We start from the raw sequence: 12772 nt of genomic DNA on the forward strand, positions 1-12772 counted from the left end.
TTTGATCAGATTTCTTGCTCTAAGAGGTTGAGAGGTATGGGTGGCTCCATCTATAATGAGCTCTGCACACAACTGTGTATTGCCTTTGAGGTTGCTGATATAGCTATAGAATACCTTGTGGTTGTCCTTGGCCTGGAAGGCCAAATTTACCTCAAATTTGACTTTGGTAGACTTTATTTGTCCTCTTAGTTTTTTATTTAGTTTGATGAAAGTGCTTTTATCCTGCTAGGTGCTGCACCTCCTAATTTTTGCCATGATTTTCTTCCTTTTGTTATACAACCTATTGATTTTGTGATTTCACCAGGGTGGCTTTTTTTTTTTAGTTAGTTCTGTACTTCCTCCTGGTGGGTACAGCTGCCTCTACGCAGCTATTAACATGCTTGTATAGGGTTTCTGTGAACAGTTCTGCATAGGCAGCAGTGTTCTCAGGGTTTATGGGGGCTTGACATTTTGCCAGGTTATCACTTAAGAGAAGGAAGTTAGCCTTAGAGCAGTTCCTGAATATCCCAGGGTTAGATGGGGGTCCATGTTTTAATTTTACTTCAAAGGAGATCATATCGTGGTCTGATCTTAGCAGGGAAGACACTGAACTAGGTGTTGTGCAGCCTTCTCCCATATTAGTGAGGACCAGATCCAGTATGGTTGTCCCCCTGGTTGATGTATTGACAATCTGGCCCAGGGAGTTTGCATTTCAAAGTCCAGGACTCTCTATGCTTGTACATTTGGTGTCATATAGGATTCCTAGTTAATAGTGGGATAATTAAAGTTGCCCATGAATATGGTATGGGTTGGATGGTGAGTGTTTCCGATAAGTTTAAATACATGGCATGGGTTTCCTGGATCATAGAGGGGGACCTATAACTTGCAAGGAAGTGGTATTGGATTTTGCCTATGGTGATTTGAACATGGAGTAGCTCAAGTGCATTGTCCTGTTTGACCAGCCTTGAGGTATATTTATTTTTGATGTACATCGAGACACCTCCATCTTTAGTCCCTGTCTGTGTAGTGGCTTGTTTAAATGTGTAGAAAGCATTATAACCTTGCACTGTCAGTGTACTCTCCACAGCTTCAAACAATGTCTCAGTGACCACACAGACATCAGCATTCTCTAGGGTGAACAGAGCTTCTAGAGAGCGGAGTTTTTTGTTTAGACTCATAACATTGAGCAGTAATACCTTTAGAGTTTTTTGGTTTTGACTTGCTATGTCGGAAGTACTTTCAGTTTGGCATTGCCTAAAAAAGGCACTAAGGGGGAAGACAATATTTTAGCTAAAAGTCGAAAGCTTAGTGGGGGGAGGTGCAAACCATCCCTGGCAAAGCATATTGTACCGCCTTAAAATGACACCAGAAACTAAGCCAATTATTAAAGTCAGTCAGCTTTTGTTCGTATTGTGGCATCATCCTTACAGAAGGTAAAATGCTGCTTAATGTTAGGCTCATGGCAGCCTGAGACACATATTCCAAGAGCTCCATGATATCTCCCTTGAAATAGTCTAGGGAGACACGTCTCAGGTCATTCACACACACATGGACTATGACCGAGTCATACTGGTACTTGTGGTGGTCCAATGACCTGAGTCTATGCATAATGTGGTGGATCCTAGCCCCTGGTAAGCAACTGACTATGACTTTCTCCTTACTCAGCCTGGTGAGAGAGACATCAGTGTGTCTCACGATGGAGTCTCCAATGACCAGAATGTTGGATTGTGTGGTGGCTTGCCTTATGGGCTAAGAAGTAGAGGCTGCATGAGATCTGGCTCTATGTGTTGATGTGGGTGTTGTTTTGAAAGAGTACATTCAGGGCTGCTGAGGGTGTTTGTTATGTGTACTTCATCTGGGAGGTCTTTGGGGTTTTGGAAGGTTAAATTTAAGTGCCTCAGCATATAACGGTCTATATGTCTGCTTTGAATTATGTGTGATGGGTGCATCGTGTGTGACAGCCTTATTGACATTAGGAGTACTTTTATGTGAGAGCTTTGCCTCCAATGACATTGTGTAATTACCATATCAGTTTGTTTGAGAATTAACTGGATGTCAGGAAACATGAGGCAGTTTCTACATTGCCTTAGGATACCCATATCCACTACACTGGTAATAGAGATAGTGGGGAAGTTCATACCATGGCAACATACCCATTTTATTGATTAGACAGTTGAAGTGAGAATATAAAGCAATGTCAGGAGTATCCAGTTTGCAACTCTGGGAACAATGCTTGTCACTGCAAACTAGTTATCCTTTTGCAACAAGGTATTGCTGAAATTGCAATCATGCTTTTACAATGGAAAATGTCACTCAAGGAGTCTGTGTCTATACAGGGCACTGCCAAACACTTGAGGGAAAACTAATAAGTAGACCATGAACATTTATTCAGGCAGATATTCTGAAGTTGGAAACAAATCAAGCAGTAGTTACTGAAAACAAAGAATTAGCTTGTCAAGAATGATGAAAAGAGGGGAATTGCATGAATGCCTCCTGTCTGGCCACTATTTGTACTAGTCTCACTAAAGCTTCACTCTTCTGGGATACAATGTTCCTTTGCTTCTTCTCTTACCAGAAGCAAAACATTAGCACCAATCCCAAGATGAGAAGCAGGCCACAGCCTGTCTAGTGATCCACAGTCTTGTCCCAGATGATGTAGGCATATTGTAGGCTTCTCCTGGTAGATGCCTTGAATAGCAACCAGACCAATCAGGAATGTCAAGCACAGACACTCACTGCCAAAACAGAAACAGTCAGGAATCAATGCACTCTGTTCCTTCTCTCAACAGGAGCAGAATGTTGTTGCATCTTTCGGCTTTTCCTGGTTAGGGGTTGCCACAGCGGAACTCCGGTCCGCTAATGATTGGTAGTTAATTTTTACGTGCCGAGTTACTAGCCCTGATGCACAACCTTGAACGAAGGTACGCCCATTCACGCATGTTGCCACGCAGATATAAGCACAAATTCCAATCTGTTACCTATGAAGCAATTATTAGGCATAATAGTGATCATCAGTCTCCAGGAAATAATGTCCCTCTGCTCCTTCTTTCACTAATAGAAAACAGAAGCACTAATCCCAAGATGACTACTGAGAGGCAGAATGTGGGCTCTCCAATAACTAACTGGTGGTCTCGGAATAGATATTGCATATTTTAAAGGTAAGATGGAAAAATGGGTTAACATCCTAAGCACTGCAGTGTGCACTAAGCAGTTAGATATGAAAGAGGGGATAACTTAAGCTTTAGGTGTCTAAGTGGAGAACCACTAATTTTAAAAGAGCAAGATAGATTGAAAGGGGGTAGGCACTGTGCATTCTGGTTCTATGGAATACAGTGGGATGGCCAATAAATGTAAATAGTTGAAGGGGAATGATCTCAGAAAATAATTTTGAGCTTACTCAGAGCAGCCAGTGAAAAGTGAGAGGGAAGGAGATATCAGGTCAAATTAACATAATGGGGAGGCAGCTAGAAAGATAGTTGAGTTTAAGAGCACAACAGTGCCAGGGTGGAAGGGCAGGAAAATTTTCTGTGTGACTTACAAGAGACATAGCTGTGGTCTCATTCCTAGTTTTATTATGCAGTTAAAAGCAGAATACAAGTACAACACAGTGTAGAGAAAACAAATCACAATAACAAAATAGAAGAATGCAGTACAGTAATACAAAATACAAGAAAGCAAAAGCAAACTAACCTTTCTCACTTCAAGTTGTGTGTGCAATACTATTTGAAACAAATTAGTGATATAGTAAATATAATAGCAGGTCAGAGGCCTGGTAGTTGCTGCTTCAGTTAACCAATCAAAACAAATAAAGAAAGAAAAAAAAAATCACAAAGCAGGTGAAAAGTCAAATAAATTAGACACGAGCAGTATATTAACAAAACAGGTTAAGTCAAATAAGAATATTTAGATTGGAAGAGTAGTAAATATGGAAGAAACTCAGAGACTTTGAAAAGTGACTTGGAAATCAATACAATTACCCTGTTGAGAGATACAGTGAGGAGGAAAGATTGGAACAGAAGAAACCTGAAGTTAGGTCAGAGCAGTTCACAATTCAGAGATTAACTTGGGATTCATGTAAAGAATGGTTTTTTTTTTTTTTTTGATTCCTTACCTGGTGATGATCAGTACCTGTCAATCATAACTTTCTGGACTGAAAATTTTTGCTTATGTAGGATGACTTTAGATTTTGAACTGTATTTGGCATCATGGTGTAACGTGTGAAGAGGACAAGAACTACTGGGAAGGGGGGAGGGGTACAGCATCAGGGTGGATACTGGAAAGGTGTAAAATATCATAGGACTCAGTTGTCTTGAAATTTCTACTGACTCCCAGGAGGATAAGGCTGAAGAATTGTTGAATGTTGCTTGTATCTTAAATTCGTTAAGGGCCATGTGCACAATAGATCATTTTAAAGTGAACCTCCAGACAAAATGTACAGTTTAAGACATTGTGGTATGGGGTCCAACAACTGGCACAATTAGAGTGTTTGTACTATGTGGCCATATTTCCTACAATTACCTAAATAAGACATAATTTCTGACTTTTGTGTACAAATGACTGCAATAATCAGAAAAAAGCAATTAATATTTTTGAAGAAAATATTCAGTATGCTTGCAGTCTTTTTTCCCTCAAACACAGGACTAATGCATATTGCATAGAACTAGGAAAGAAATTAGGATAAAAGAAACTTTTATATGATTAAAAAATGGTGGTTGTCGCACATGCTGGTGAAAGGGATCATCGCAGTCTCCAATAACAACTACTTAAATATCAACCGTTAAAGCATCTCTTGGAAACAGATATCCTCTGTAAATGCCTTTCCAACTAAGAATGCCTTGAAGTTATTTTTGTAGAACACTATGTCTGCTACTTGTTTTCTTTAATTATAGTAAGATACAAATTATTGCCACAGTTATAAGCCTAATATTCTAAAGCTTTGTTTTCCTAAACACAAGCAATTCTAGACCTTGTTATTTATTGGCAGCTGAAAGATTCCCCTTGGGCAATGGACACAATGCATCTTTACATTATGTTATCTGTGGTTCACATACAAAAAAGAATGCCGACCTGTTCTACTATTTCTTGTGCTGATGTCATGTGTATTTCACAGGCTCTTGAAGCTTAAAAGGCAGAACTGTCACATTGCTTTTGTGTTAATCGACCAGTATTATCTTTAGCAGTTTGTATATTTTCCACTCTAGCATGTACAACTATACATTACATGTCCTTATTTGACATTTCTCACTCTATCTTCTCATATTGCATTATCCCTACTGTCGGTCTGTCATTGTAATTGACTTGTTATGCCATGTATTGGTGGTTAATATTAAATGTGCATGTTTGTTTTCTACTGTTTTCTCCTCAATCTCACCATGATTAAACTTCTGAATTTATGATTCACAAATCTGAAAGAACCTTGCACCTTCACACGCAATTTAGCCCAGCTAGATCTAAGACATTTTGAGACACTTAGCCATCCACTGGCTAATTAAAAATACTCTAGTCCAACCTAGTTGGCTGCAGTTTGCACCATGGCAACCACTCCCCTCCCCAGCTTTTCCCTGTAGTGGTTCCCTTTCTGTAAACTTTGCAGTAAATTAAAAAATCTTGACAGTTTTTGGTATTAAATCATTTTTAAAATATGGTTTGATAAATAGGGATGGGCCAGAGAATGTTTTGCAGTCAGCTTTGTTGACATAGCAATGTGTTTTGCTGAAATAGTGAGGATGCATTAAAATTAAAGGTACCACCAGAGGTTAATTGAAGGTATCCATCTGTTACTTTGCTTGCTAATACCTAGGTTATATTAGGAAACAAGCTTACAGATCAGTGGTTTATTCCTAGTGCAAAACTGTAACTGACTCATTATCTCAGTATATGCACACCAACGTGAAGTACTGTACCTTGAAAAGGTGGGACATTTCCACAAAAAAATGAAAGCCTTGTAGAATATATACATCATTAACTGCAAGGGCGCCAAAATAACAAAGAAGAAACAAAATTAAACCTGAAATTAAGTTATGTGAAAAATTAAGTTAAGCAGAGAGAGAGAGAGAGAGAGAGAGAGAATGCTTATAAAGCAAGGAAGCTACAATCAATAATAATCCTCTATTGAAAACTGAAATGGAGTTTTAAAGCTGTGAAATAATAAAAAAATCAAAAGTAAGAATGAATTTGGGAGTGATGTCTACACCAGGATAATTCCAGATTCAAAATCCCATAAGGAGAATGACACATTGCTGGGACACAAACCAGAATGGGGCTACCTGAGGGTTCCTTTTCATGGCTGCATCAACTACTGCATGCGATTATGAAGTGTACCCCCCCCCCCCATCATAGGACTAAAAACTGCCTATGTGACTATGACAGGATGCAGCTGATCCAGTCACTCAGCTCAGGATAGTAATAGTGTATGACTAGATTAATATGGCTGTTTTTTTCTCAAAGAAATTAACTAGATTTACATATCGAGAAAAGCAGGGAGCAGGAATTCCTTTACATGGCCAACCCTGAAGGAAAGTGGTCTGAAGTTCTTAACACTGCACTAATAGTTAGATTGAAAATTATTGTTTTGTAGGCTTTCACCCCTGCTGTCATTAGTAAAGTTTCACTGAGTGCCACCATTTTGTGCTGTAAATATGAAGAATGAGCAGCTGAATTAGAACACGTACTGTGGAGTTGTCCACTGGTAAATCAGTTCTGGGACCTAATTAAAAACTGCTTATTATGCAGTGATGCATGTAAACTTAATTTATTTCTGCCTGGAATGCATAGAGACTTCAACTAGTTATGGGTATTAACTTGCTCACTGGATTACTACTGCTACTGAAGAAATGAAGAAGGCTTGATATTTGCCATTTGCAGGTCTGGAAACAAAAACTTAATGTCAGTCCTTTAGGCATGAATAAAATTAATTGGGTAATACCTCAAACATTGTATCTAACAGCATTTAAAGCAAATTGTGTCTGGTATATATTAGCTAAGATGAACATACAGTATGGTTAAACTGTCCTAGGTAGTACATAACATTGTATCTAACAGCATTTAAAGCAAATTGTGTCTGGTATATATTAGCTAAGATGAACATACAGTATGGTTAAACTGTCCTAGGTAGTACATAACATTGTATCTAACAGCATTTAAAGCAAATTGTGTCTGGTATATATTAGCTAAGATGAACATACAGTATGGTTAAACTGTCCTAGGTAGTACATAACATTGTATCTAACAGCATTTAAAGCAAATTGTGTCTGGTATATATTAGCTAAGATGAACATACAGTATGGTTAAACTGTCCTAGGTAGTACATGGAGAGTAGTAAAAGGGGATGACTTAAGGTTTGTTGGGTGAATACGTTTTATTTCTCATCTTACCTGATATTCCAAAATGAGTTTATTATATCCTAATAATATCTTGCTTAGTTCCTTTCTTCTTTGTAACTTTTATTATTAAAAATAATTAATATACTAAATTGGTAAAACAATGGGATTCAAAGGGTCATAAGTTAATTTAATGTACATTTTTCTTACTCTGCACATGGAAAACTGAAGAAAATGCTTTCACTGCAAAGACATTAAGTCATAGATCTGTAAAGCTCAGAATTAGATTGGTAACCTTCAATATGAAGGGGCACTTTGTCTGATATCTGTTAGACTACTTCAAATTACTTAGGGTCTTGGTCCATGAAGCAGGTTGCTAGCATCAATAAAGTTTGCCATTGAAGGCTTTTATAGAATTTAGGTCATCCTAGCACTAAATGAAAAAATATTCAACTGCAAATCTTACTCAATGAGAAAGCAGTTAAGAGTCATTGTACTAGTTAAACTTTATTCTCATTATTTCTGAGTGAAAGATTCTTGATTAACTCAGTATTACTTTTCCTTTAAAATTAATTAAATTTAGAAATCTGCAGTGATCATCTAAGCAAGCAGACCACACACACACACACACACACACACACACACACACACACACACACACACACACACACACACACACACACACACACACACACACACACACGCACACACACACACACACACACACACACGCATCATCTGTTAGACCAAATGACAATACTGAAACCTCTTTTTGTGCTGTATTATGATTAACTTACTTCAGATGTGATCATGCATGTCCTGCATTTTAGGCAGTACGAAAGATCGTCTTATAGTCCAGACTTTTTTTTTTTTAAAGTGTACATCTGTAATTAAAATTTCAGACTGAGATTACATCCAAATTAGATGTGCCACTGCTTTCCTACATGGAATATTTTAATGCAGCAAAAGAAAGAATTGTTTTATTTAATTTTATTTTTCTTGACTGGGCTAGTAGCCTCTTTTCAGGGGAGACTTGAGGTGGCATTTATACTACTAAAGAAAATTTGTCCAGTGCGTCAGGGAACTTCTCCTACACTTTTCAGTAGGTTCTGTGCTATCTTTTACAGCCACTTAAACTATCATCAGTTCAAGCAGATGGGACCTCAGTTTAACATATCATCTGAAGTACAATGTACTCAGGAGTGCAACACCTCCTTTATACTGCACTGCAGTGTCAGCAATTGATCTAACTGGTGTGGGAATAGAACCCACAGCCTTCTACAGTAAAGGTGAGTGTGCTACCTGTTGTGCCACTGATACTGCTATGAATTGAAACTGCCCTAATATTACAGCAATAAACATTCTCTTCGTGAAGGGCAATGTGTGATAGACACCATACCACAGTGATGATTATCTGTCAGTGCAAAAAAATGAAATAAATAACATGCTATGCGGCTGTAGGGTGCAAGTGTGCACAGTATAAAAGAACTAATGCCAGAAGAGGATCAGCTCTATTTATATTTTGAACTGCAATTAAACTTTTCATAGAGCTCCACTAATATAAAGTAAACCGAAATAAATATAATTTAGATTAAAACATTAAACCAAAAATGTACGTTTTATTTTGGAGAGGAAAAGCCTCCTGTCCTAGGGCAGTATAATCAATGCTTCTTGTACCCTGCCACTTAAGTACAACCAACACGGAGTTTGCCTCATAGATTCACAGGTGCATAGTTAATTACTAGACTAGATGCCCTTGTGGGCCATTTTAAGCCAAGCCAACTTCCCAGTTGGTGCTTGAATTAACCTATTCTGTTTGGTGTTAAATTGGCCTTACCCATCCCATGGTCAGTAATCATATTTTACCCCTAGTGAGAATAACTGGGATAATACCATAGATAATTTGAGGGGACTCATGCTTTGGGTGAAGCATTTAGAAGTGGCCTCTGTCCCTTAGTAGTACAAGGGGCAGTCATGGGGTAAATATTCTGTAAACCATTCATAGACCCAAGTTGTACTTTAATATGGATAAGGATGAGCTTTGTTTTACATGAATGGGGAGTCTATTCCAGAGCAACATATCTTCTGTGAGATAAACATGTCTCTCCAAACCATTCTGTTGATGTTGCAGTATAGGTTTAAATCCTTTAGTCAAGTATTTCTGATGCCACCTGACTTGCTGATGTGCAGTAAATCCATCAGTAATAGGTCAGAGGATGCCTTATATGCCAGATACAAGTCACCTCTTAGGAACCTGCAGGATACTGAGTACAGGGACAGGGTTTGAGTTAGTCCATGTAAGACATATAGCTTAGACCTTGTATCATTTGAGGACGGTATCTTTGTGGGCTTTCAGTTGTTGCATGTGTCTGGATAGATACATGCCAAAGGGGGCATTATACTCAATGACTGACCTAATGAGGGCTGAGTAAAGGGAATAATGACATCTCTAGATCTAGACACAATCCCTTCATTTATAAGCTGTGCACTATAGAAGGACCTTCTTACAACAATGGACACATGTTGATGAAAAGTTAGGTCACTGTTCACACAAGTTCCCTAATCCCAAACAACTACAACTCCACTGATGTGTCAGTTTCATTAAATGCCATTTCATTGTTTCATCTGAGGAAAAACACTCAGGCATACCAGCCTACATAGTTTTGTGACTGCACTATTTATACCATGTAAGTTATCAGTTAATTAGTGGTTATAGAAAGATACACCTAACCTTCACTAGAATATTGAAGTTGTTTTTTGTTGTTTAATCATTAACTCGATTCTGACTCATTGTGACCTCAAAGATGTTTGCACATCAGGGATATCTGACCACAGTACTACTTCATTAATTTCTTGTAAATTCCTATATATTACTTCAATAATACTGTCTGTTCACCTTAATCTTTTTATTGTCCTTCAATCTTTCCTATCATCAGCATTTTCTCAAAAAAATCCTGTTTTCACATTATGTGGCCTGAGTATTTGAATTTTAGTTTTACTAGTGAACATCCCTGTAAACAGTCTAGATTTATTTCCTTAAATATTGACTGATTTCAGATTCTTGCAGTCCACAGAATTATCCAAAGTTCTATCTTATGCCTCAGTTCAAAAACATTGATTTCCTGGTATTTAACTTTGCCAACTAAGCCTATAGACCAACTCTATAAGCCATATGACTGGGATAACAATTCTCTTGACTGTATGGACTTTCCTGGTTTAACTTCTCCAAGTCTTTTGGGTTTCTAGTACTATAATGGGAATGGACCTCACTCCTAAGTCTAAGTATGATTAAATTCATGAAATTAGTAACATTTTAATCTTTGATGTTAGCCAAAAGTGCTCTTCACAGCACCCTCAATGTGCCCAGAATTGACTCCTTCTGCAATTCATATGGAGTTAGGTATATTGGTAGTATATATAAATATGACTGTAAATTCTTTTTTATGAGACCCATTATTTTACTACTGTTGAAACTGTCTGGGTATCCTTCCTCCAGATTGCCCTCAATTCTGCCTGCAAATCCTGATATTTTATGATTTTGTGTCTCTCTGTATGTAAGACACTGTAGTCAGTGGGTGTAGCAATTTCAGTGATCAGTGCTACCATATCCCTCAACCTCTTAGAGAAAGAAATCTGGACAAAGCCATAAATGAAAGTGGGACAAAGGCCCAACAATGGGGGCAATTTTTAAATATTGCTCTTACAAACATAGAAGGTTGAGAGAGTAACAGGTTCTGCATTAGCATGAATTTTCCGAAGGGTATGAAGTCTGAAAATCAATTGTCTGTCATTATTTTCTAACTTCCGTCTTTAATGATTTGCCACTAATTTGCCAGAAAAACACAATTTTATGAAAAATGGGCCAAAAATCTGAGGCAAAAATCTGGACATTCTGTGAAAATCTGTACAGATGAGAGGTATGAGTGCTACTTTTGTCTTTTTTTTCATAGACTACTATATGTAGTTTTCTTGCATCTGTTTTTGAACTGTTGGTAATTAGTGATATAAACTTCATCATTATTTATAACACTTTGTGGCTCATGTTTCCAGTGCTTCTCAGCTACTTCAAAATTGTAATTTTTGCACAATCCCCAATGTAACATTTTTGCCATGTTATTATGCCTTTCAGTATTAAAGCCCTCTGCCATGAGTGTATCAAACCCAGCAACAAGATGTGCGACTAGTTTCAGTTCTGTTTTACAGAACACATTTTTCTTTCTCCCATATGTTCAGTGGATTTGTAAACCAGCAGATACATAGTCCACTATCCTGAGCCACCAGTATTAACCTTTCACTTTATGATTAAATGCACCTTTCCTTAATCATTCCTCTGTTAGATACTGATTGACATTTGCTTGTTCCAGGAATTTTCTGTACCTGCAACTATGTTTATGCCTTTTCCACATTTTTTGCCTTTTCATCTAATCCTTCTCCTTATATTCTTTCTTTTATTTATTTATTTTTTTTTTTTGCATTTGGTTGCTGCCTGATTTTTGTCTACTTCTGGTTTGATTTCCATTCCTGCTTGACACCAATATGCTTCTGCTAAATTAAGCAGAGAAATCATTTTGGACTTGTTCTCCTCCTGTTTTAAAACTTTCACTATGTTTGGATCTGGTGAAATCAACAGATATGTATGCAGTCCTACGATTACAGATCCGTACATGCAATCAGTTCTGAGGAGGCCCATACCTGCTTAAGAACGAGGAATATATAATCTTGGTATACACTGATTTTTATATATCATTTCATAAGCACGAAGCATTTTTTTGTTTTCCTGTCCAACTGGTTCACTATCTTTTGGGGCCAATCACTCACTCCAAAAATGAAAGTTAGAATAGGAACAAATGTATTTATAGTTTGGACTTTGTTCCTAGAAGTCAGGGCTGTTTTCAGTATTACGTTTAGTCTTCTAAAGTATTTCTTATTGAGGTTTTTTTTTTGCATTTGTTTATGTTTTATTGTTGATCCTTTATCAATTCCCAAATATTTATAAATTCCCTCCTGCTCACGTTCCTATATATCACATTGCTGTCTCAAGCTGATATTCTCTTGGTGCTGCAGTTTTCCTGCTTTAAGCATTGCTTTTGTATACTTATCAAGATGAAACAACATTCTTATATCATCAGAGAAAGTTTTAAACACTTGCAATTATGCTATACAGTTTTAAATCATCCACAAAAAGAAGATGAAAAGTCTTTACACTTAGTTGTTTTCTAGGAACCAAATTGTAACCACAACCTAATCTGTTAAGTAGACAGCTTAATGGGTTAAAGGCAAGTCTAAGGGGCACTGGTGGTGACAAAGAGTCACCCTGGAATATCCCCCTTTGAATTTTTATCCCTGGGATAATAATTTTGTTCTTTATCATGGCTTAACTGCAGAGTGGTTTGCCACTGTTTCATGGTCACTAAATTGTAATTGAGCAATGCAGGATGCATCTTATACATCCATAAGCGCTCATTTATCCATGA

Source organism: Protopterus annectens, chromosome 1.part1 (genome assembly GCF_019279795.1).
Source record: "Protopterus annectens isolate FY-2018-M chromosome 1.part1, PAN1.0, whole genome shotgun sequence".
In the NCBI taxonomy this organism is placed as follows: Eukaryota; Metazoa; Chordata; order Ceratodontiformes; family Protopteridae; genus Protopterus; species Protopterus annectens.